Source organism: Budorcas taxicolor, chromosome 22 (assembly GCF_023091745.1).
Source record: "Budorcas taxicolor isolate Tak-1 chromosome 22, Takin1.1, whole genome shotgun sequence".
NCBI classification, from domain to species: domain Eukaryota; kingdom Metazoa; phylum Chordata; class Mammalia; order Artiodactyla; family Bovidae; genus Budorcas; species Budorcas taxicolor.
In genome coordinates, this window is record NC_068931.1 from 59220981 (window position 1) to 59247385 (window position 26405).

Consider the following 26405-nt stretch of genomic DNA (forward strand, 5'->3'; position numbering starts at 1 on the left):
TTTATTTATTTATTTTTTACTTATTATTATTTTTTTACTGCATGGCACTGGGAATCTTTGTGGCATTATGCAGGCTCTTTCAACACTCTCCTTGGCACATGGGATCCTAGTTCTCCAATGAGGGAGCCAACCTGTGACCCCTACATTGTGAGGCGGATTCTTAACCACTGGACCCTCAGGGAAGTTCCAAGTTAAATAACCATTTACCGATCATCCATGAGGAGCTCAGCATTTTAGAAACGATGGTTTTACTATTTCACTTAGTGCTTATAATTTGGAAAACATGATCATCTTTCTTATTTTATAGGGAAGGGAATAGCCTCTGGGAGCCAGCCATCTCCCCAGAGTCAACTGGCCGAAGAGCGGAAGACAGGATTCGAACCCATGCCTCTGTTACCTCAAAGCCTCTCCTGCCCCGAGAACAGGGCCGCTTCCCACAGCGCGGCAGGGGAGAGTCCTCATTCCGGAGCAAAGCTAAGGGTTCCCCAGCCAGGGATTCTATCCCCTGGTTTTCCTGAGGGTTGCAGGTTGATTACTAACCCAGCTGATGAAGGAGACATCCCGGTAAGCGTAGCAGCCGCTGGGATTCCTCTCGCGCAGCCAGGCAGCCGAGACTCTCACCTCCAGGAGGCTGGAAGCTGGCTCAGGTTAACCCGAAAACCCGGGGGCCCGCGGGGAGGCCGAGCCCCACCGCACCCCGGGGAGGGGTTCTGGGTCAAGTGCTCAAGGAATTCTGAAAGGTCCGCTCCCCGCCGGCTTGCCTGCTCCCAGCCAGAGCCCAAACAGCACCTCCTGAGACGGGCCCGCAGGGCTGTTCGCAATGGGAAAGCAAGGGATTCGAAGAACGCAGGCAAAAAGCAGTTTGGCTGCCCTATTTCAGAAAGCCAGGCAGGAATTAGGAAGGAAGAAGAGATCGGTGCCACCATAAAACAAACAAAGAAACAAACCCCGAACAATAGAGAAGGTAGGAACGTCCGAGCCCGCGTCCTGGGTGATTCACTTGGACTTGTGCTGGGTGAGAGGCAGGGAGCGCTGGGTGGCTGTGTGGGTTATGACACTCTGGTTTTACCAAGGTCACTGTTTAGTGATTCCCAGATCCTCCGTCTTCAGGAAACACACGTGTATCAGTTCATCAGAGAGCAGAGCAGAGGAGGAAAAACGGCCCATTTTGGTGGGGGGTGGGGTGGGGGGAGGATATTTGCAATACAATACAGCGCCTGTAACAAAAGTGAGAAAACGTCTCCTTTTTTCTCTCTGAAGTTTTTACGGGTGTCACATCAAAAAGGGCAGGTTTCTGAGAATTGGCAAATCAAGGGTAAAATTTTTGTTTAACTTTCAAAATGTGGTTCTAGAAGAATATGAGGAAGTCAGGCTAATGCTTCACAGATGACTCCTTGAGGCCCTGGGAAAGTACCAACCAGGATGATAAATCTGGGCTTTTCTTCCAGATTTTAATGAACATAAGGAGGAAGAAAGGTGATAATGTGCTCTAGGTGTGGCTTACTTGTAAACCACACTTTTCTAAGAATAAGCTGGTGAATATTGCTATATTTTGAGAAACATACTCTACTATAATTTTCAACCCATTACAGTTACATTGAAATTCTCTCCATGATAAATATTCCAGAAGGGACACAGCTACTGGCCCCCTTTATCCTTATGTTTTACTATTCCATCCCTGAAGACTATGGAATGTTTCTTGGTCCCAGTTTGCCTGGTTCTCCCTGGTTTTAAAACTGAAAATCTCATGTCCTGGGAGCGGCCTCAGTTCAAGGTAAACCCAGGGCAAGTTGGTCACCCTTCTGTGGTTGTAATATGCTTGCAAGGGTACTTTTAGCTCACTTAACACTGAGGACCTCCACCTAAATAAACCATACCCCACTTCTTTTTTCCACTTTTGGCTCATTTGTGAGAAAGGGGTAGTCATAACTCCCAGCCCCTTGGAATCACAAAGTTCATAAGGGGATGAACTGTGACTTGTGAAGGAGATTGCGAATGCAAAGCTCTCAGCCTGGCAGTTACTAAGCTCCCAATAAATGGCTCCTTAAAAAAAAAAAAACAAAAAAAAACAAAAAAAAACACCTCTGGGGGATGGGAAAGAGTTTATGAAAGCTGAATGTTATCATGGATTTATTGAGATTTTTTAAGTACCTGCTGAGTGAAGAGATGGAGAAAACGTCCTCCCTGAGTTATGGACTTCACAGTTGAGCTGAGGACACAGATGAGCAAAACCAGATGAAACATCTAGAAATGGCCCAGAATGAACAGTTATAAGCTGTGTGAACTTGTTCACTAGAGAAAAGAAAAATGTTGGGTAGGGTCAGTTTGTGTGGTGCTCCCCCCCCACCCCAAATTGTATTCAAGCCTTTATTTGAGTTCTAGTCACAGCAGTAAAATCAGAAAAAACAAAAACAAAAAGAGTTATGAAGGAAGAAAATTGTCATTTATTTGCAGATAATATGACTGTCACTAGAGAAGATACCAGACAATCTAAATGTAAACTGTTAAAGTGAACAAGACTAAAGAAGTTGCCTGGATAAAATGTCACAGCACAAAAGTCTATTTTGTATGTCAGAAATGCATTTTTAACACAATTGAAAAATAGGGGTAATTTATACAGCAAAAGAAATAGTAAAGAGAAAAAAAAGTCCAGAAAGAGTGCAGGATTGTGATGGATGAAGTTTTTAAACTTTTGAGGGACTTCCCTGGCAGCGCAGTGATTGGGACTTCACCATCCAATGTGGGGGATGTGGCTTTCATCCCTGTTTGGGGGGCTAAGATCCTATGTGCCTCTCAGCCACAAAACCAAGCACAGACCAGAAACAATATCGTAACAAATTCAATGAAGACTTTAAAAATGGTCCACGTTAAAAAAAAATAAATCTTGAAAATATACTATACTTTTGAAAACCATTCAAGAAAATGAAATGAAATGATGAATTGAATTTTCATTCCTTTGCAAAGTTTTTATAGTTCCATCCAGTGCAATTTTAGTCACAATGTACATGGAAGGGAAAAGCCCCCAAAATAGGCAGATGAATATCCCAAATGAATTGTTGTTTGGAATAAAAAGTGAGTCCTTGAACTACCAAAAAGCAAGACATGATAACTTGATAGTAATTATTTCGGTATATTGTTGGTAGGTACAGACCCATTGATAGGGTCAAGTATTTTTTATTTCAGATAAAGAAGTATGTTGGTGAGCAGGTGAGTTATTTCACAATCAAAACCCCCAGAGACTCAGAAATCTTAACAGGAGTTCTATCAAGTTGTCACTGGGATTCTTCCTGGGTTGGTTTCCTAAGACTCACTCAATTTCTGTCATTGTAAAATCTGCCTGCCCGCTCCACTCTTTCAGAGATGCTGTTTCTTAAAGGTCACTAGCAATTGCCACATCCCGCGGCCTCTCTTTATGTTGCATCATGTCCAACCTCTGAGCCTCACCTCCTCCTTCAAACTCCTGTAAAGTCTTCTCAACCCTTAGCAAGTTCCTCTTTCCTCTTGGTTTTTAAATGTCACTTTCCCAAGGTTCTGCTTTCATCATGTTCTCTAAGAGTGGTGACCTCAGGTGCCCCCTTGAAGCCAACTGATTTTCAGTTTTCATCTCCATCTGGCTTCTTCCCCTGGGCACCAGCCTGACTCTGTCCCCTAGCCAGATTTCCTGACTTTCTAGGATTCGTTTACAGTTTTTATGAATTTTGTTCTCAAAGCTCTGTTATCCTTCAAGGCCAATGTCAAAAGCCATTTCCTCAAGAAGTATTTTCAGATTCCCCAATCAGAAATGACAGTCTATCTTTTATATGCCCATAGCACATTTTTCTTATCATGATGCAACACTGATTTCACATTTATGTTAATTTTATATCTGCTTCTCCAAGTTGATTATGAGCTCCTACAGGTGGGACACAGATCTCATTTATTTTTCAATCCTCTATGTCACTTAGCAAAATGGCATTTATTCACTTGCTCATTCATTCATTTTCTCATTCATCCATAAGATAATTTTGATCATACGTGCTAACCACTACATTTGACACTACAGATATAAGACAAAATAACCACGAACACATGTCTCTTTGGTGGGAAGACCAAGGCAAAAACAGATAACTACAATTAATCCTTTATGTACTGGGCCAAGAGCTGAGCACAAAGTGTTGAGGGAGCTCGGAGACTTACAAAGTGTGTGTGTGTGAGTGTGTGTGTGAGAGTGAGAGTGTGTGTGTGTGTGCTCATGTGAGTGTGTGTGTGTGTGTGAGTGTGTGTGTGAGTGTGTGTGCTCATGTGAGTGTGTGTGTGTGAGTGTATGTGTGTGAGTGTTTGTGCTCATGTGAGTGTGTGCACATGTGTATGAGTGTGAGTGTGTGTGTATGTGAGTGTGTGAGTGTGTGTGTGCATGCGAGTGTGAGTGTGTGTGTGCGTGCATGTGTGAGAGTATGTGAGTGTGGGTGAGTGTGTGTGTGTGAGTGAGTGTGTGTGTGGCAGGAGGTATTGAAGTCTTCTCGGAGTAGATGTTGCCTGAGATGAGTGTATAAGTTATACATGTCTGTGTAACAAATGACCCTCAAATTTGGAAATGTTGAACAGTGCACTTCTATTATCTCAGGGTCTCTGTAGTTAGGAGTCTAGGTGTGGATTAGCTGAATCTTCTGTCTCCGAGTCTCTCACAATGCTGCAATCAAGGTGTTGCCCAGGGCCACGATCTCACCTGAAGGCTCAAGTGGAGAAGGGTTTACTTCCAAGCTCTATCATGTGGTTGTTGGAAGGACTCAATTCTTTGATGATTGTCGGGCTGAGAACCTCAGTTTCTATCTGGTGGTTGGCTGGAGCTACCCTCGGCTTCTCGCCGCATGAGTCTTTCCAGCTTATGTTTATCAGAGCAAGTGCTGGAGAACAGTAAGAAAGAGAGAGAAAGCGAATAGGAGAGAGGGGGAGAGAGAGAGAGGAACAAGCTGGAAGTCACCGTCTAAAGCCTAATCATGGCAGAGACATCCCATCACTTTTACTATATTCCATTTGTTAGAAACAGGTCACTAGGCCCAGCCCACACTCAAGGGGAAAGGATTAGTAGGGCATAAAGACCCAAGAATTGGTGATTCTTTGAAGTCTATTTTTAAAGACTGTCCATCACTGCAATAAATCTTAAAGAATACATGAAATAGTTCACTTCTCTAAGAGCAAACAGGGCTTCCCTGGGGGCTCAGATGGTAAAGAAGCTGCCTGCAATGAGGGATACCTAGGTTTGATTCCTGGTTCAGGAAGATCTCCTGGAGAAGGGAATGACAACCCACTCCAGTATTCTTGCTTGGAGAATCCCATGGACGGAGAGGCCTGGTAGACTATAGTCCATGGGGTTGCCAAGAGTTGGACACGACCGAGCAACGAACCCTTTCAGGAGCAAACAAGAATAAGTGCATGATGAGCTAGAGCCTGGGGGCCCCACGAGTGTGTGACTTGAGATACTTCTGGAGTGCCTTTCAAGACCTGCCTACAGGCTTCTGGTGGATTCTGCCTTTGCACAGTGTGTGACGGCTTGGCTGGCTCCTGTGGCTTTTCTCCACCCCTCCTTCTGCCATTATGCCAGCAGAAAGAATCGGCACAAAAGAGGACACTTCATAGCTTCCAAGGGGCTGCAGTGAGAGAGGGGGAGTCCGAGCAACCACCCCGCCCAGGCAGGTGGGAATATAGGAGGTGATGAGGTTGGGGCATCTAAAGTCAACCAGAAAAATGAGCCAGCTTCTGAGGCCTGTCGATTCCCCCCTGAAAATGGGCCACATTTGTTGGGTGACTCAGCAGGGCAATCATCAGGAAGTAGCTTTTTCTTGTTTATTTTTATTTTTTTAACGGGCTCAGTGAAGGGAAAAAACAAACAGGTACGTTGACAGAATTGACAACGATTTGAACTTCTTATGTCATAGCTACCCACACACACAAAGCCTAATGACCCGCACTCGTCTGCTTTGCTGTGCACACTGCTTTTGTAGAAGCCAGGGGTCTCTTTGCCATCAAATAGGTAACTCAAAACTGGACAGAGGCTCAGATAAGACCCTGTCCCCTAGCTGATTGTTCCGACACCCAGAAACACACACGGGATCCCCCTTTGTCATTTATCTCACTGCAGACAGGAAAGCTGGGTGTGGGGTGCTGTGGGTCTGCTCAGGCCCAGGGCCCCGTGGGACTTCAAACTGCCCTTCTGGCAGCTGGGATGACTCAGAGTGGCTCTCCAGCCAGCACTGCGGGGCCCGGCAGGGTGGGGCTGTGTGTAGCTGAGCTCCAGAGTCCTCCCCAGTTGCTTTATTTTAAGCCACAGGGTCTTACAGTAAGTAACAGGTTCATAGGAACTGCATGGCTGGCTAGGGAGTGGGAGGGATTAAATACTGTCTCTTGGTCCCCATTTTAATAATAGCTTACCCTTTCCCATTGCTTCCTGTGTGCCAGCTCCCGCATTAAGCACCTTGTAAGTATGATTTCACTTAATCCTTCCAACAACTTTCAGGGCTAAGAGTGATTAGCCCCACTGTTTTTTTTTTGGAAGGTTTGGAAGTCTGCCCAGTCGGAAGACTAGACGCAAAGGCAGAGACAGAACCCAGATCTGTCTGACTCCAAAGCCCATGTCCCTGGTCTTCAGGGTGGATCTGCCTCTTCCCGTGGGGAATTAATTCCATGAGCACTGTGAGAAGGCAGATGCTTTGCTGAGCACTTCAGAGAACATAAACGCTGGGACACGTGGTCCCTGTTGTCTGGGAGCCACTGGACTCTGGAAGAGCCTCTCAGGGACATGGGCAAATGTTCATTTTAGTCTCCGTTCTGTCCGTCACCTGAGGGGTGACCCTGGCTGATTTATTTAGTCCAGGATTCCTTTTTTTGTTCAGCTCTAAGATGGAGATAACAGCACTATTGTGAATTTGGACAGGGAAAGGCAGAGGATGGTGTGTTGAAAAGTAACAGGTGCTTGGAAAAGTGCGGCTTCGTTCATCTCTCACAAGGTACCTGTTTTTTTTTGGAGAAAGAAATGGCAACCGACTCCAGTGTTCTTGCCTGCAAAATCTCATGGACAGAGGAGCCTGGCGGGCTACAGTCCATGGGGTCGCAAGGAGTCGGACACGACTGAGCGAGCAAACAACCTGGTTTTTAGCTGGGCAGGTCCTGAAGCAAGGTGTGCTCAGGCAAACGTGAGTGTCTTGACACCCCCAAGGCACCTCCCGTCTCCTCCACCTCACGTTCTGTCTCTCCACTCGCAATTCCGTCAGCTGGGCCGTCTGATTATGACCCTTCTCTGTGCTCCCACAATCAGGACCACCGTCATTCCTCATCCGGATCATCGCCACAGCCTTCTGATGGGTCCCCGGCGTCTGCCCTCACTTGTCTCTCTAGACTCAGCTTGACTGCCACCTTGTCGGGGAAGTCTGTGAGTATCCTTTTAAAACTTGCACCGTCATTCGCTAGACCCGAATCCTGCTTTATCCCTCTTCACCACTTTATATACACGTGTTGATTTGCTGAGTGTGATGCCCACTTTAGAATGGGGGGCCCCTGAGGGGAAGGGGCCACGGCCCTCCTGTGTCTGCTGTATAACAGGACCCAGGGCCCTGCAGGTGGCAGCCACTACCTCCATTCACCCCATCAGTTCACTGTCAACGCAGTCTGCTTTTTTTTTCAATTGAAGTAAATTTGAGGCATAATATTATATGTTACAGGTGTTCAATATAGTGATTTACAATTTTTAAAGGTTATCACTTAGAGTTATAAAATATTGGCTATAATGCAGGAGACTTGGGTTTGATCCCTGGGCTGGGAAGATCCCCTGGAGAAGGGAAAGGCTCCCCACTCCAGTATTCTGGCCTGGAGAATTCCATGGACTGTATAGTCCATGGGGTTGCAAACAGTCAGATACGACTGAGCGACTTTCACTTTCACGGATTAAATATTTTGAGAGGAAGATAATAATGTAACTGAAAAATATCTTCATCTAATACGTTACATTATTCTATATTTGTGTTTACTATTATCTACTGAATTTACTTTGCTTTCACTTGAAAGCACTGATTATACTCCCTGCGTGGGACAATATATCCTGGTAGTTTCTTTTACTTGTTTGCACTTGATCTCTTAGCCCTGTGATTGCCCTTCCCTCTCTCCACTGGTAACCACCAGTTTGTTCTCTGTATCTGCGAGTCTCTTTCTTTCTTGTTGTAGTATTGGTCTGCTGTCCTTAAATTACATTTAAAAATTCATGTATTTCTTTCTAACTGTGCTGAGTGTTCGCCGCTGCTCGGGCTTGTTCCCCTGGCTGCGCTGAGTGGTGGCCACTCTCTAGTTGAGCTCCATGGCCTTCTCACTGCAGTGGCTTCTCTTGCTGTGGAGCATAAGCTGTAGGGTGTGTGGCCCCCGGGATCTAGAGCCCAGGCTCAGGAGTTGTGGTGCATGGGCATCGTTGCCACGAGGCATGCGGGATCTTCCTGGACCAGGAATCAAGCCCATGACCCCTGCATTGGCAGGCAGATTCCTTACCACTGAGCCACGGAGGAAGCCCATTAAATCACATGTTTAATCTTAAAAAGATTCAGGATGTGCAGAAAGGCAGGAAAAGGGGGAGGAATTTACCCATAATGGCAGTTGCAGAAATAATCACGGCCAATACCTCTAAAACAATTTTAATGTTTCAATATAATTTTGTGAGTATTTTAATTACAAAGTCTTTATTACAGCCCATTTCATCCCATTGGTTCTGAATTTTGGCTCTTTCTTAAAAACTGAAGTATAGTTGGTTTACAATATTGAATTTTGATGCTTGACTTGAAACATTTGAACACTGGAGTGAGCCATATCTGGGGTCTATGTTTAGCATTGTCAGCCAAGTATTTGAAGAATGTTAGCTCTAAGAAGCACATGATACATCGTGGGCTGCTGCTTGTGTGTCTAATGGCCTGACAACACCCTCTACTTTATGCACACATTAATTGATGTATTAATAGACTACTTCAGCACCTGCCCTGTGCTGTGCCTCTAGGTCCCTGTGTCTGAACCTTGCGCTGTTGTGGTGTCGTCTTTCTCGTACATTTGTGTTGTGCAAACTATAGCAATAGTCGGGCCATCCTGCTGAAGGCGTGGTTGTGGTGAAGGACGGCGGCTTGACTCATCCCTGGTTGGTGACTTTTATGATAAAGCCCATGACCATCAAAGAGCGAGTGAGTTTTCAAGTGGGGGAGAACCGTAGGCTCAGAGACAGGACAGCCAGGCTCTTGTCCGAGTGTTGCAACAAACTTACTGGAAGGACTTGCAAAGTCACTTGTTCTCCTGATGCCAGTTCCCACATGGAGAAGATGCGTCAGGGTGGAGGGGAAGAATGGAGGATGGGTAATTCCTTAACTCCCATCAAAGATGCATGATCTTGGCTAATTATCGTATGAGTTTCCATCTATTCCATACATCAGATGAAGCAATAAACCAGACCACACACCCTCCTTCCCAACCCGCCAAACCATCAAAATCCATCTCAGCAACATTTACCATCTTCTGCTCAGATTCCCTGGAAATGGCCCAGCGGTGGAGAACAACGCCTCGTGTCACTTCGTGTATGTTTGTGCAGACCTTTGACCGTTTCTGAGTCTGAGGAAGATTCTCTGGCCTTTTTCAGAACTTTCCATCTTCAAAGAAAGGGTGAAAAGATTTGAGGATTCTACCCACGCTAAATAATGCTCTCAGTTGGGGCCAAAATACCGATAATCTGTCGCTTGCTGACACTTTCAAATACAAAATGTCTCTCAAAGCCTTGTTGAATGTTCTCGTCTTAAAGCCTGACCACTTGCATATCACTTCAATTTTTTAATGCTTTAAACTTGCTACACAGTTATCTTGTTCAACTTGCTGTGAAACAGAAGGGAAAAAGCCATTCTGGACTGCCTCATTTTTAATTCTATGTTAATGTAGCATTTCTAAACCTTGCTCTTTCTCCCCAGTTTGGCTCAGATTTGAACACCCTCGATGACACGTACCTTTGGAATGCCACCAAACAGGGCCGTGCTTCCTTTGCCAGAGAACCCTGGTGCCTGGTAACCTGTGAACTTGGTATTGTCTCCAAGGAGTGTTTCATTTTACTTGACAGCAGGCAGCTTCTCTGTCAAAGTGAAGTGTGCTCCCATCTTCCTATAGGATTCCTTGCCGAGAATTCCCACAGGAAGACAAGTTGCCTTTGCCTGTAAATGTTTGCTTAGATGCTGCCACTTTCTTTCACTGTTTTCTCCCCCTACCAGATATAAATGTTGCTGTTCAACTGCTCAGCCGCGTCCGACTCTGCAACCCCATGGACTGCAGCACGCCAGGCCTCTCTGTCCATCACCAACTCCCGGAGCTTGCTCAAACTCATGTCCATCAAGTCGGTGATGCCATCCAACCATCTCATCCTCTGTCATCCCCTTCTCCTCCCACCTTCAATCTTTCCCAGCATCAGAGTCTTTTCTAATGAGTCAGTTCTTCCCATCAGGTGTCCAAAGTATTGGAGCTTCAGCTTCAGCATCAGTCCTTCCAATGAATATTCAGGACTGATTTCCTTTAGGATGGACTGGTTGGATCTCCTTGCAGTCCAAGGGATTCTCAAGAGCCTTCTCCAGCACCATGGTTCTAAGGCATCATTTCTTGGGCCCGCCAGGCTCCTCTGTCCATGGAATTTTCCAGGCAAGAATACTTGAGTGGGTTGCCATTCCCTTCTCCAGGGGATGTTCCTGACCCAGGGACTGAACCTGGGTCTCCTGCATTGCAGGCAGATTCTTTACTATCTGAGCCACCAGGGAAGCCATGAAAATAAATAAAAATGACATTTTTCCAGCTCTTTGTTTTGGTGGCATGGAAGGCTGATGCTTTGATATACTGACTGAGCATTTGCTGGAATACTTCATGAACTTCCTTCTGTTGAACAAACAGAAGCTAAGCTCCATTGCCTTTGGGCAGAACCAGAGAAATAAGAAAAAAAATCTTGGTTATTTTTTGTTTGTTTGTTTTAAAAGCCAACAGCTAGGGGTAAGATAAAGAAGATCTGGAGGAATGGATGGGCAAGCAGAGCCAGTTCTCCCACCGCTGAAGATGAGTTAACGTTGCCCAGGACAGAAGAGACCTGAAGAGGGGAGAGTTCCGTGGGGCTGGGACAGGGGCACAGATGTGGGCAGTCGCGGGGCCAGCGGCAGCGCCGCTGTCTGTCTCCAGCCCCAGGAAGCTGTGGGGGGGGGTCCCCTGTGCGGCCTCCAGGCTCCTGGCTCTCTTCATGAGCATCTCCATCTCCTATGTACCTTCCGTGTCCTCTCATTCAGGGAGACGGTCCACAAGCATCAGTTGCCTGTTTCCCAAGTCTGTGCTCAGCATCTTCCTACAGCTCACTGTGAGAAACCCCCCGTTCCACAGTGGAGGACATTTAAGCTGTCATGAATGTGCCTTTCTAGTTCCTTCCGCTTTTCCCTTAAAATCCTAATTTACTGCCTCCAAACAGAAGAATATTGGGTGTTGGCAGGCCCTCTGCTTCCAGAGTCACACTTCAACAGACCTAGTAGAGATCGCAAAGCTGTCAGAAGGTGGGGCTTGATCAATTTCCCAAATAGTCTCAGATTAGCTAATTCCAAAGTGGTAATTCTGTGATCCTTTCAGGCACACGTAAAGCTCAGAACCATTTGCTGCATTTAGAGAATTATTTAGTATGAATTATTCATATGGCTTAGTGTTAATGTTTTAATTCATTGTAGAACCTAATGGGTGTGGTCAATTTCACCCAATCAGTTTGGGAGGATACAACTTCAGAATCATTTCACTTTGTTTGCACATTTTTCATCACAAGAAGCTAGTATATTAATACCTGATTCCATGAGACAAACTCAGTAAGGGAGGGATGTGTATTGCTGAGTGTATAAATAATCCACTGTTATAAAGAATTCCAAAATCTGAATTAGCAAAATGAAAATTTCATTTGTTGGTCTCATAGAGTCTAATGCTGATGTTCCTGGTTGAGGTCCTTAGCCTTCTTTTGGGCTTCCCAGGTGGCGCCAGTGGTAAAGAACCCACCTACCAATGCTGGAGACATGAGACTTTCCATCCTGGTGGGCTGCGGTCCATAGGGTTGTTCAGAGCTGGAAATGATTGAAGAGACAGCCGCACACCCTAGTCGTCTTTCTTCCAAGGACAGATGGAGGGACCCAGGATCTTTCCATCTTGAGGGTTCGTCATCTTTTGGCTTCGGGGTCATTGTTATGAGCTGAACTGTGTCTCCCTCCTCAAATGCCTGTTTTGAGACCTTAACCTCCAGTACCTCAAAATGTGACACTGTATTTGGAGTTAAGTCAGTATTAGTTGCTTAAATGTGTCTGACTCTTTTCGACCCCATGGAGTGTAGCCCACCAGGCTCCTCTATCCATGGGATTCTCCAGGGGATCTTCTTGATCTAGGGGTCGAACTTGGGTCTCCTGCATTGCAGGCAGATTCTTTACCATCTGAGCCACCAGGGAACTAGGGCCTTAAAAAAGGTGATGGAGTTAAAAGGAGATTGTTAGTGTGAGTTCTAATCCAATCTGACCGGTGACCGAATTTGGAGAGGGAATCTCATGGAAACATTGAGAGACACTAGGGATGACTCTCACAGACAAAAGACCACGAGAGGATACAGCAAGGAGCCACACAAACCAAGGTGAGGGGCCTCGGGAGAAACCAACACTGCTGATTCGGTGGTAGCGATGGGTATATAAAGTCTGGTTTCGACCCATCACGTTCTAGCTGTGAGACACTAGGCAAATTACCTCACCTCCCTGTGGTTCGGTCTTCCTGTTTGTAAACAGAGGTCATAGCAGAACTCAGCTCCCGGGGTTGTGGTGTGGGTGAAAGGCGTTAGTACATGGGATGAACTTAACACAGTGTCTGGTCTACAGTAGATGTTACGTGTTTACTATTACTGTTATTCATGGCAATGGCGCCCCACTCCAGTACTCTTGCCTGGAAAATCCCATGGATGGAGGAGCCTGGAAGGCTGCAATCCATGGGGTTGCTAAGAGTCGGACACGACTGAGCGACTTCACTTTCACTTTGCACTTTCATGCATTGGAGAAGGCAATGGCAACCCACTCCATTGTTCTTGCCTGGAGAATCCCAGGGACGGCAGAGCCTGGTGGGCTGCTGTCTATGGGGTTGCACAGAGTCGAACACGACTGAAGTGACTTAGCAGTAGCTGCAGCAAAGTATTATCACTGTCTATGGACATAAAGCTGCTAACGTTTTTCTGTGTTGGCATCACATTTTTCAGGAAGAGCGGAAGCTATCACATTGATTTAACAAATGATGACAATCTTCCTAGATCTGATAGGCAGCATTTCATTTCTTTTCTGCCTTTTTCTAGTTCACGATTCCAAGTGGAGTGGATGTGAAAGATATAATATAGGATATTGGTTGGAAAAAAACGTGAATTCCTGGGTCAGTGGACTTGTGTTCAAATCCCACTTCAACCATTAGACCAGCCGTGGTTAGGGAAATGCAAATAAGAATGCTACTCTTTTCATTCATTGTATTGGCAAGATTTTAAGCTATTAATGATTTAATACACACTTGTTTCTTTTTTTTTTTCCTGGCCTTCCATCAGTTCTTTCTGTTCTATGGCAGCAATACCACATACATTTTGCATCCAGCCCTATTTGAATCCAGGTCTATTCCTGGACTGCTCAGTTAAATGTGCCAGTAAATTCCCTTATTAATTTAAATTTAAAAAAAAAAAATAGAGAAGAATTGCACAAGAGCCTGAAAAGAGAAAATGAGCATTTGCCTTGGAGAATCACAAGTCCAGGCACGCTTCCTAACATATGCCTCAGAATCTGCCTACTTCAGGAAAGGTCCACACTTCACATCCATTGTCCCAGTCACCACCCTGGACATCTTGCCCTGTTCTCCAGAGCTGCCCCACGGGCCATGTGGGGCAGCATGTCGCAATTTCATTCTGAGAAAAGGACCATGTGATTGGTGAGAGAGACCAAGCTTAATCTCAGAGCAGTTAAAGAAGCCTGGAGGTCTGAGTGGGCAGAACATGTAGGCCAAGACTTGCCAAGTATGTGTGGGTGTGTCCGTGACTCAAATTCTGGAGCTGAGTGGGAATAAAACTAATTTCTGGAGGCAGGTGAAGGAGACTGGGGGGAGGGCAGGACGCAGCTGTTAACAATGGGACTTCAGGCCGAGGGGTCACAGAGTCAGATGGTTTAGCAAGCGAGCCTGCATCCTCCCTTCTCTGACTTTTCAGAAAGAATTCTTGCCAGGTCTGGCAGGACGCATGCAGAGACTAAGCGTGCCTGTTCTTGCCCACTTTCCAGCCCCGCTTCATGCTCCAGGCAGGGTGCTCTTCCTTTTCCCTGCTCTGACGGCACTTCAGAACACTGGCCTTCTCAACCAAGGCCTCACATGAGAAGTGATGGGGCAGTGGTCCCCGACAGCAGAGATCTCGTCTTCAAGCAAACGGTCTTGAATCTAATGGCACAGAGGCCGCAGCTGGGAGGCCCGGATACCACGGTTGCTATGTGAACTTGGGCAGACTAGGCTTGAATGTCAAAGTCTCTGTGTTCTCCTTTGAAAAACAGGCATTGTAAAATCAACTGAACTAGTCGGAGTCGAGGCAAAGTTTCTAGTTCCAGAGGTGGAAGCAAATTCTTCTTCTTCCAAGTGAGCGCAAGCCAGTTAGGTGCCTGGGGTATAAGAAAGCTAAGACCAAAGGCTGCCTCCAGCTTTCTGAATGCAGGAGGGGAGCAAGCTGCAAGCGAGGGGTCATTTCTTCCACTGCAGACAGTGTTGCGCAAGAACCCTGGGGAAGAGGAGGCATCGTCTCCCCAGCTTGCCAATATCTGAAAAAACTGGCTTCTGAACTGCATGGTGACACTTCTGGCACCAAATGTGTGGGTGTTCCCCTGCTCCCACCCCCTCTTCCACCTCTAGACAAACCTCCTAGTTCTTCAGATTCGCTTCAGTTCTGACACCACCTACCTGGCCAAGACTGCTGTCACTCCTATACCTTCTGACGGAGTGGCGGTAAGTTGGGGGTTCCCTTGACCCCCTTCTCAGGTTCAGGCATTGCTAGAATGGCTCACAGAACTCAGGAAAACACTTTCCTTACATTTACCAGTTTCCTGTAAAGGATTCAACTCATAGTCAGATAAAATATTCACAAGTCAAATGTAATATTACAGCAGAGAACAACATCAAGGCTGAGTAGTTTTATCCTGGAATGCAAAAATCGTCCAACATGGAAAAAAAATCTAGAAATAAAAACTCATACAAATTAAAAGAAAACCCCTACATATTAATGGGTATTCAAAAGGCAGGTGATAATTTATTAATAGTATCCATTGAAAAATAAGAGCTACTTAAGTACAGTATGATTTACCAAAACGCAAAAACAAGCGTTATACCAACAGCCATAGTGCAGAAGAAGTCATTTGAATTAAAATCAGAAATATGACAAGAATATGTACCATGTCAAATTACTTTTACTTCTACATTGTTTTGGAGGGTCTAGCTAATGCAATAAAAATTAAATAATCTGTATAACAAAGAGAAAAAATATTAGAGTTAAAAACCAATTTCAGTAAGTTATTTGGACCTTTTTGTTGTTTGCCCTTTACCTTTATTTATTTATTGAATAATGTTATAACTTAGTGTAAATATGTTTTGTGTGTTATGTCAACACATTTAATAGTTTTTTTCCTTTAAAACTGAGAATTTTGTATCCCCCACTAAAAATGATTTCCCCGTTCAAAACTATACAAAATAGTTTTATATTTTTTATATTTAAGCTTTGGGTTCATCTGGAATCTTTTTTGGCTTAAGGATCAGTGTTGGGATCCAGATTTATCTTCAAAATGGTTGCCCAGCAGTATTTTTTTGGCTACACTTTGTGGCTTGTGGGCTCTTGACTCTATCCCAGGGATTGGGCCCACATGCTTGGCAGTGGAAGTGCTGAGTCCTAACCCCTAGACTGCAGGGGGTTCCCCAACAACACTCCCCTCACCCTGTTTAAAAAATTATTTATTTAATTGGAGGCTAATTACTTATAATATTGTGGGTTTTGCCATACATTGAGATGAATCAGCCACGGGTGTACACGTGTCCCCCATCCCGAACCCCCTCCCCTCTCCCTCTGCATCCCATCCCTCGGGGTCATCCCAGCGCACCAGCCCTGAGGACCCTGTTTTATGTATCGAACCTGGACTGGCGATCTGTTTCACATATGGTAATATACATGTTTCAATGCTATGCTCTCAAATCATCCCGCCCTCGCCTTCTCCCACAGAGCCCAAAAGTCTGTTCCTTACCTCTGTGTCTCTCTTTTGCTGTCTTGTATATAGGGTCGTTGTTACCATCCTTCTGAATTCCATATACATGCGTTAGTATACTTCATTGGTATTTTTCTTTCTGACTTGCTTCACTCTGTGTAATAGGCTCCAGTTTCAGCCACCTTATTAGAACGGATTCAAATGCGTCCTTTTTAATAGCTGAGTAATATTCCATTGTGTGCATGTACCCCAGCTTTCTTATCCGTTCGTCTGCTGATGGTCTTACTCATTCATCTGCCGCTGGACATCTGGGTTGCTTCCATGTCCTAGCTATTGTAAACAGTGCTGCGATGAACATGGGGTTACACCCTTCACCACTTTTTAAACGATTCTCTTTCTGCCCTGCATTTGAAATGCCAACCTGACTGTGAAGTATACTGTGGAATGCGATTTGGTCTGTTCCCCTACTACTGTTTCTTCCTTTGGCAGTTCCGAGGAATTGTAATGCTTGTGTCTGGATTTTACGTTTTTGCTATTTGAAAGAACAGTTTTCTAGAGAGAATCTTCAGTCTTTTCAAATGGGGAGAGGAAGGTGCGAGCAGAGAGGTTGCTGATGCTGCAGGAGAAGGGTGGGGTTGAGACGGATGAAAGCTGAGGAGGCCGAGACAGACGGGGTTTCCTGAGCCGGAATGAGGAGCTGCTCTCGACCGGGAGGGAGCACACCCTGACGCTCGGAGCAGACGGCGGAGCAAGGGCCGCAGGCTCGCGTTTCTAACGAATCAGGGAGACGCCAGCTGGGCGCTGTTTCACAAGTTAATGGTCGGGCTGCGAAGCAGTGTGTGTGATATGAAGGGCTTTGTTCCAAAACGGACCGTCTAATCCCCCGTGTGCTGATTTGCTTAACAGTCCCTTTCTAGTTCCAGATCTCTTTACAAACAAAACAGGGACTCACAGTATGAACAGCAGAGCAAGCTGGATGCTGCCTCTCCTCCTCCCTCGGAGCTTCCCAGGTGGCTGGGTGGTAAAGACCCCGCCTACCAATGCAGGAAACTCGGGTTGGATCCCCGGGTCGGGAAGCTCCCCTGGAGGAGGAAGTGGCCACCCACTCCAGTATTCTTGCCTGGAGAATCCCACGGACAGAGGAGCCTGGTGGGCTACAGTCCTTGGGGTCACAGAGAGTCGAACCGACAGAGCACAGGCCGGCTGGCTGGCCCCTGCTCCCCAGACTCGGAGGGAGTAAAACGGCGTATTGTTCCTGTCCAACAGTGAGTTAAGGATTGGAATTTTTTGCCATGTCGGTCAGGGGCCAGCGGTCACTCATTGCAGAGAAGCGGTCAGGGGCCACTGCTTCACCTGAAGTGCTGCCTCTAAAAAACACCAGGTCCTGCCTCACCTAATTAGGGAGAAACAACAGGTCCCCCAGGTCATGTCAGCAGGGCCGGAAGTCTCCAGGGGTGAGTGGATGTCCTGTTACTCCAGACTGCCCCGGGACAGGCGGCCACAGAGCGCTTCTTGTTCCAGGGCTAGCCGGCTATCTGGGCAGGAGAACACACCTATCTTTTAAAAATAACCAGCCCAGAATCAAACACAATGATGCTTGTTGCTTAGTCTGTGAGTCCGGCTCTTTGTGACCCCATCGACTGTGGCCTACCAGGCTCCGTCTGCTGTCTGTGGGATTTGCCAGGCAAGAATACTGGAGTGGGTTGCCATTGCCTTCTCCAGGGGACCCTCCTGACTCAGGGATCAAATCGGAGCCTCCCGCATTGGCAGGCGGGTTCTTACCACTGGGCCCCCAGGGAGGTCCTTCAAACACCTGCATCCAAAATCCCTTCCGCTGTTTTTTCACTCGAGTGGCATTGGTCTGGTTTATACTCAAAAATTGTAATAAATTCACTAGATCGATCTCTGCTATGAAAGGAAGAGACTCTGTTTACAAAATGGCATTTGCCTTTTGGGGTTGTGACCCCAGGGGTGGTTCCTCTGGGGACCCTGTCAGTGCCATTAAGGCTAATGGCATTCAGCCGCGGTCTCCATATATTGGGAGGGGTGCAAACGCTTTCCAAGGGGCACGCAAACCCAGAGAGGTTTCCGGAATGAACGCCCTGGGTCTCAAATTCAATATGTATATCTTCTGAAAGTTTAATCTGCTTGAGAGTTTGCCTCAGGTCATCTTTTATAACCCACTGGCACACATTAATCATGAATCTCAGTGAGGCTTCTGCCCCCACCCCACCCCAGCCCACCGGGTGTGAACGACCCCTAGAAGAAAGAGGGGGATGGTTGGACATGTGGGTGGGGGGCTAAGGAAGCCAGTGACTCACGAGGGGCTGATGGAGTTTTGGAAATCAGGGAGCTTCCAGTCAGAGGGCAGAAACTGTGAGCTTTCAGTTGGACACCTAGTCAGGTGGTTTGTTTTTAGTGATCGATAGCTAATAAAGTAACTTATTTTTAGTGCTATATCTTCAAAAGAATTTCATCAGTAAAACTGAGAAGTGTTTAGATAATTGAGCAACATTTTATATCCACATTCCTCTGGTTTCTATCCATTTACGTGCAGAAAGTTTTCACAATTGTTTTTAAAAAGTGAAAAGAGAAATAAAATTGACATGAAACTAATCTCAGCCTATTATCCACAAATATGTTTAATAATTGAAGAAAAAACCCAAACCATTAAACAGAATAGACCCGTTCCTCTCTTAAGAGCTTCGTTCCCAGTATACTTTATTGCATTTTGCTCCATACATCCAAATCTGCATCCACATATATGTGTATGCATTTTTGGGGGCTGGTGTGGGGTCTTAGTTCCCTGACCAGGGATTGAACCCACGTGCCCTGCAGTGGAAGAGGGGGCAGAGCTCTAACCACTGGCGACCAGGGAATTCCATATTTTGCTTATATTTCCCCCTTAATGTTTTGCTTTATATTGTTATTTAATGACTTAAAATATGTAATGTTTAGGTATTTTGATCAACTGAAAATGATTGTAAAGATAATTCCATCTAGAGAAAAATGCCTTTTTTTTAAACAGAGGTTTATGGTCAAAGGAAATGATTTTTCAATTTCAACTTATAAACCTGTTTTTGTTATGGAAATATAAGGAAGATCAATAAAAGACTCTCGGGTATGAAAGTATTACATTAGGTTAGAATTCTGAGGGGAAAGGCAAAGTGAAGAGCCAGGGCTCAGATGGCCCCCTCCACGCTGGGTTTGAGAGGCTGGTGGGCACATGAATTCTGCGAGAGCACTTCCCCGAAGACAATTCAGTTCAGTTCAGTCCTGTCGACTCTTTGCGACCCTGTGGACTGCAGCACGCGAGGCTTCCCTGTCCATCACCAACCCGAAGACAATAGGTGTCACTAAACACTATTCCTCAGGCTACCGTTAATTGGCCTCCATCACTTAGCAGAGGACAAAAAGCACTTTCATTTTTCTTTTTCAGGAGAGACAAGGCCACGGGCTGCGTGAGGGTGGGAGTGGGGTGGGGAGTTAGGTCAGCCCAGCAGCTGGAGGTGATGTCCGCTCCACGCAGCCCCCAAGGGTTTAATCTAAGCACATTAACCAAAATTTATTTCTCGTTCACGCGGAACTCGGGAACTCGCTTGACTCAGCAGAGAGGGCGGGGAGTGTGTGCGCTTATACGCGTGTGTGATCCGCTTCACATAGTCATTCAGGGCCACGCTGGACACAGGCTCCGATTCTCAACAGTGACATCCAGGTCTGCCTCGGGCGTTAGCATCCTCTCTGCAGACGGGGAGGAGAAGGGATTGCAGGGGCCAAGCCTGGGAGAGGAGGATCGCCACGCAGCCCGCCGGGGACCGCTCCCAGCAGCAAGGCCAGGCGCGCGGGGAGCTGCGGGGGGCAGTTCTCCTGGGGGTCCCCGGTTGGCTTCTCAGCTGGCTGCATCTGCTGTCGGGGTTTGAAGAAAGCTGAGAAGGTTGAAAATAGCCACTGGAGCCCGAGGCGAACAGCTGAGCAGGAAAACACGCGCCTCGCGGTCAAGTCCCATCTGTGGGGTGGAGACGCGACCTCCGGCCACAGCAACGAGGTAGTAGGGGGGTGGGGGGCGGTTTCGTTGGATCTGGGCTGGGACTTTCAGGGGTCAGCGTGGCAGAAGGACAAGGGAACCAGGGAGTTGAGGAGCTTGGTACAAGAGGAGGTGGGGAGCCACCGCATATTTTGTGGGTCAGAAAGGCAGTGGGCGTGGCTGATCAGCAGAAAAGGGCTCAGGCGTCTAAAGGTCTTGATGAAACTGAAAAGGATGTAGTGGGTGGAAGGGAGTCAGTCTGGGAGCTAGAGCTGCCGTCCCAGAAGAGTGTGTGCCGTGGACCGGATGTTTGTGTCCTCCGCTCCCCGTAATTCATGCCTTGAAACCCCACCGCCAATGTGATGGCGTCAGCCGGTGGGTCTTGGGAGGTGATTAGGCTATGAGCCGGGAGCCCCCATGAGTGGGATTAGTGCCCTTAGGAGAGTCCTGAGGAACTGGCAGAGGGTTCCTCCGTTCTCTCCCTCCCTCCCCTTTCCCTCCCTCCTCCTCTCCTGCTCTGATACAATGAGAAAACAGCCATCCACAGCCTTGAAGAGAGTCCTCATCAGAGCCCCACCATGCTGCCACCCTGATCTCTGACTTCCAGCCTCCAAAATTGTGAGAAATACATCTTTGCTGTTTATAAGATGTTCCCTTATGGCTGCCAGAAAGAACCAAGTCAATGTTTCAAATTAGGATTCTGGGTTTTGAAAACCCTGGGTAGAGTGAGGGCTTCCCTGGTAGCTCAGCTGGTAAAGAATCCGCCTGCAATGCAGGAGACCCTAGAAGCGGGTACACATCACCCAGCTGGGTGCTGGGTCCCAGGGCACTTCTGTTGTCTTGGCCATTAGAAACTTAAATGATTTGAAGGAGAAGCAGTTAAAAATAATTACTAAGTAGATTTTGTTTCTAAAATATTAAATTCAGTGATGGGTATTTGTATAACAGAGAAAAAGACGTTAAAATACATCACTTTTTTCCCCAGGGAATTGTGTTTCCAACTCTTTTCTGTATGTATGTGTTTTGTATAAATAAAAAGTGAAGGCATCTATCACATAGGAGCTGTGGTCTCAGTTTAGCACAATGTTAAATTAAACTCTGTCTTGGGGATGGGTGGAAATGAACTCTAGTCTGCTTCCACTTCACGAGGTTACCTTGTACCTGTTACAAACAACATGGCCTAAAGTGAATGACTGGCAAATAAAAATAAGGGCAGCAGTTTTCAGGTATGATGCCTTCTGTTATATTATTAGACAATATTATCAGTATCCTGATGTTACTTTGTTAACAAAGATCCACCTAGTCAAAGCTATGGTTTTTCCAGTAGTCATGTATGGATGTGAGAGTTGGACTATAAAGAAAGCTGAGCACTGAAGAATTGATGCGTTTGAACTGTGGTGTTGGAGAAGACTCTTGAGAGTCCCTTGGACTGCAAAGAGATCCAACCAGTCCATTCTAAAGGAGATCAGTCCTGAATTCATTGGAAGGACTGATGCTGAAGCTGAAACTCCAATACTTTGGCCACCTGATGGGAAGAACTGACTCATTTGAAAAGACCCTGATGCTGGGAAAGATTGAATACAAGAGGAGAAGGAGACGCCAGAGGATGAGATGGTTGGATGGCATCACCGACTCGATGGACATGAGTTTGAGTAACTGGGAGCTGGTGATGGACAGGGAGGCCTGTCCCTCCCTGCTGCAGTCCACAGGGTTGCAAAGAGTCCAACACGACTGAGAGACTGAACTGAACTGATATAGAAATGAGGGCTTTAGAGGGCCTAATTAGAAATTCTAGCAATGATTTTAACTCTAAAGATTAAGAAATAAAATATAATTTAGCCCAAGATAGTCAAATTTCTTTTTTCCTATAAAACCTTACTAGGTGTTAGCGAGAGACTTGTCCAGGTAGGATCCTGTGCAGATTGAAACAACTAATGTGATTATCTTGGCTTAAGTAGTCAAGGAAGCTACATATTAGGTGATGTCTATATTGCTCAGGCATGAGCATTGGGGAATTCCAGAAAGAGATTGTGCTAGAAGATTCTGTCTACATGTTTTCCTATGCTCTTTTTGCTGTGTTTAAGCTCAGCTTTAAAATCAGATGCAAAAATATTTTTGTATTGACTTCAAATCTTTCATCATTTAGAACAGAAAGAAGTTGACTGCTGAATGTTTAATGCAAACACCGTGGGGCAAGTTGCTTTAGGTCCTTCTTCCTTCTTTCTGTGTAATTACCAGTCCTCAGTGGGAAGTTGGAGATGATCTAATCATGACCTACCACCCAGATCTGCAGTGCAGCTCTCTCCTCGCATGAACCTGAGTTGGGTGAGAAATCAGAGGTTAGGGTGTGACTTAGAACGCTTCCTCTTCTTTTAGGGACAAAAACATCTTTAAGGAACATAGTAGAGCCCAAGAACTTGGAAGGTTAAAGGTCCGTAAAATCAATGTCAAAAAATCAAAAATTCACAAAATCCTCATTTCTTGGGAAACAAAAAAGTTTTTTCCTTCCAGCCTAGGCCCCAAACTTAGGTTATTAAAAAAAAAGTCTCTACAACTTTTTCTTGTCTTTGTAGTAAGCACTGCTGTAAATTCAATTGCTGGAATATATAATGTCTGAAATTTTCACTCTCTTTACATGAAAAGACAAAGTCTAGACTTTCAATTTATAATTTAATCACATGGCTTTGCTCTTTTAATCTTAGAATAAAGAGAGCTGTCCTCTGTTTTCTATAGTATTATTCATTTGTTAACTGAAGCCAAGAAGCATTGAGAGTTAGAAGTCAGCATGATAGAGTACATAAGGAAACATGAAGCCCATTCTGTAACTGCAAAGGGGGCAGAGCATGAGAGTGCGTTCCTGAAGAAAGCTCTGTTCCTAAAAGATGGATAGGTGATGGATTTCCCCAACAGCCTGCAGCTTTTTTTTTTTTTTAAATCAAGGAGCTCTCTTTGGTTTTTCAAAAAAAAGCTTAAAAAAAAAATGAAGAGCAACAACAGTAGTGTGCCTCACTATCGCCAGAGCAGAAGTTGTTCAGCGCTTAGATGTAATTTCAGTTATTAAACTTATATGCAGAGTACATCATGAGAAATGCTGGACCGGAAGAAACACAAGCTGGAATCAAGATTGCCAGGAGAAATATCAATCACCTCAGATATGCAGATGACACCACCCTTATGGCAGAAAGTGAAGAGGAACTCAAAAGCCTCTTGATGAAAGTGAAAGAGGAGAACGAAAAAGTTGGCTTAAAGCTCAACATTCAGGAAACAAAGATCATGGCATCCGGTCCCATCACTTCATGGGAAATAGATGGGGGAACAGTGGAAACAGTGACAGACTTCATTTTTCTGGGCTCCAAAATCACTGCAGATGGTGACTGCAGCCATGAAATTAAAAGACACTTACTCCTTGGAAGGAAAGTTATGACCAACCTAGATAGTATATTCAAAAGCAGAGACATTACTTTGCCAACAAAGGTCCGTCTAGTCAAGGCTATGGTTTTTCCAGTGGTCATGTATGGATGTGAGAGTTGGACTGTGAAGAAGGCTGAGCACTGAAGAATTGATGCTTTTGAACTGTGGTGTGGGAGAAGACTCTTGAGAGTCCCTTGGACTGCAAGGAGATCCAACCAGTCCATCCTGAAGGAGATCAACCCTGGGATTCCTTTGGAAGGAATGATGCTAAAGTTGAAGCTCCAGTACTTTGGCCACCTCATGCGAAGAGTTGACTCATTGGAAAAGACTCTGATGCTGGGAGGGATTGGGGGCAGGAGGAGAAGGGGACGACAGAGGATGAGATGGCTGGATGGCATCACGGACTCGATGGACATGAGTCCGAGTGAACTCCGGGAGATGGTGATGGACAGGGAGGCCTGGCGTGCTGTGATTCATGGGGTCGCAAAGAGTCAGACACGACTGAGCAACTGAACTGAACTGAACTGAACTGAACTAAAAAAAAAAAAGATGGAAAAAACCCCTGTTTTTAAAAGGATAACTTGGAGTACTGGTATTTGGCCTCAGACCACAATACACATGTTTAGACATTGTGGACTTCCAGAAGATAAGTGATTCCAAAAAATACTTTTATCATTGATCAGTTTCCTGGGTTGAATGATGCTCCCTGCATATTCATATCCATTGGAGCCTCAGAATAGACCTCATTTGGAAACATGGTCTTTGCAGATGTAATGAGTTAGGTTAAATTGGGATCATACTGGATTAGATTGGGTCCTAAATTCAATGACTGGTATCTTCATAAAAATGTCATATTGGGAATTCCCTGGTGCTCTCATGATTAGTGCTCAGGCCCCTAAGATCCCACAAGCCTCAGTGGTATGGCCAAAGAAATGGTCGTATGAAGACCCAGAGATGTAATGAAGAACTCCACAATAGGACGGAGGCAGATGCTGGCGTGATGAGTCTAGAAACCAAGAACACAGGCCACTGCCAGAGGCTAAGAAGAAGCAAGGCAGGGGTCTTCCTTAGAGCTTTCAGATAACGTGTGGCTCTGTTGACGCTTTAATTTCAGACTTCTGACCTTCAGAACTGTGAGAGGAGAGTTTCTGTTTTTTTATAAGCCACCAAGTTTATGCAGATGACAGTACCCTTATGGCAGAAAGTGAAGAAGAACTAAAGAGCCTCTTGATGAAAGTGAAACAGGAGAGTGAAAAAGTTGGCTTTCATGCTCAACATTCAGAAAACGAAGATCATGGCATCTGGTCCCATCACTGCATGGGAAATAGATGGGGAAACAGTGGAAACAGTGTCAGACTTTATTTTTGGGGGCTCCAAAATCACTGCAGATGGTGACTGCAGCCATGAAATTAAAAGACATTTACTCCTTGGCAGGAAAGTTATGACCAACCTAGATAGCATATTCAAAAGCAGAGACATTACTTTGCCCACAAAGGTCCCTTTAGTCAAGGCTATGGTTGTTCCAGTGGTCATGTATGGATGTGAGAGTTGGACCATAAAGAAAGCAGAGCACTGAAGAATTGATGCTTTTGAACTGTGGTGTTGGAGAAGTCTCGAGAGGCCCTTGCACTGCAAGGAGAGCCAACCAGTCCATCCTAAAGGAGATCAGTCCTGAGCGTTCATTGAAAGGACTGATGTTGAAGCTGAAACTCCAATACTTTGGCCACCTGATGCGAAGAGCCAACTCATTTGAAAAGACCCTGATGCTGGGAACGATTGAGGGTGGGAGAAGAAGGGGACGACAGAGGATGGGATGGTTGGATGGCATCACCGACTCAATGGACATGAGTTTGTGTAAACTCCGGGAGTTGGTGATGGACAGGGAGGCCTGGTGTGCTGCAGTCCATGGGGTCGCAAAGAACCAGATGTGACTGAGCGACTGAACTGAGTTAAACTGAAGTTTATGGTACTTTGCTATGGCCCTAGGAAACCAACATACTTATGCCGAGTAAAATATGGAGACGATGGCAGCATTTTTCTAAATGTTATAATGACCAGCCTGTAGTACAGCCTGGACCAACTCAAGATGCTTCCTGCCTGAGGAGTGAAGTTTACAGGTTCTTAGGTTCAGGGTTTACCAGAAGGTAGCTAATAGTTGTTGCTGGTCAGTTGCCTAGTTGTGTCCGACTCTTTGGGACCCCACGGACTGCAGCACGCCAGGCTTCCCTGTCCTTCACTATTCCCCAGAGTTGGCTCAAATGTCCACTGAATGGATGATGCTATCCAACCATCTCATCCTCGGTCACCCTCTTCTCCTGCCCTCAATCTTTCCCAGCATCAGGGTCTTTTCCAATGAGTTGACTCTTCAGATCAGGTGGCCAGACTATTGTAGCTAATAGACTTCCCTTCAAATAGAGAAATGATGTTCTACTTTAAATACAGTCATGTTTGCCAAGCTTCATGTTATCTTTATTTTCAGTAAATTAAAGTCTACCTAGAAACATCATACATTGCAGCCCCTGAAAATATTACCTTTCATAATTTGATTTTGCATATTCCTTCATCTCCAAGGTCAGCCTTATATAGATACATGGTGTCTAATTTTAATTTCAGCTAACGGTTTCAAATGTTGTGCTTCGTTCTCCTATGAACGCAGTCCAAACTATTCTGTTGCTTCTTTCCCAAACCTTATGAGG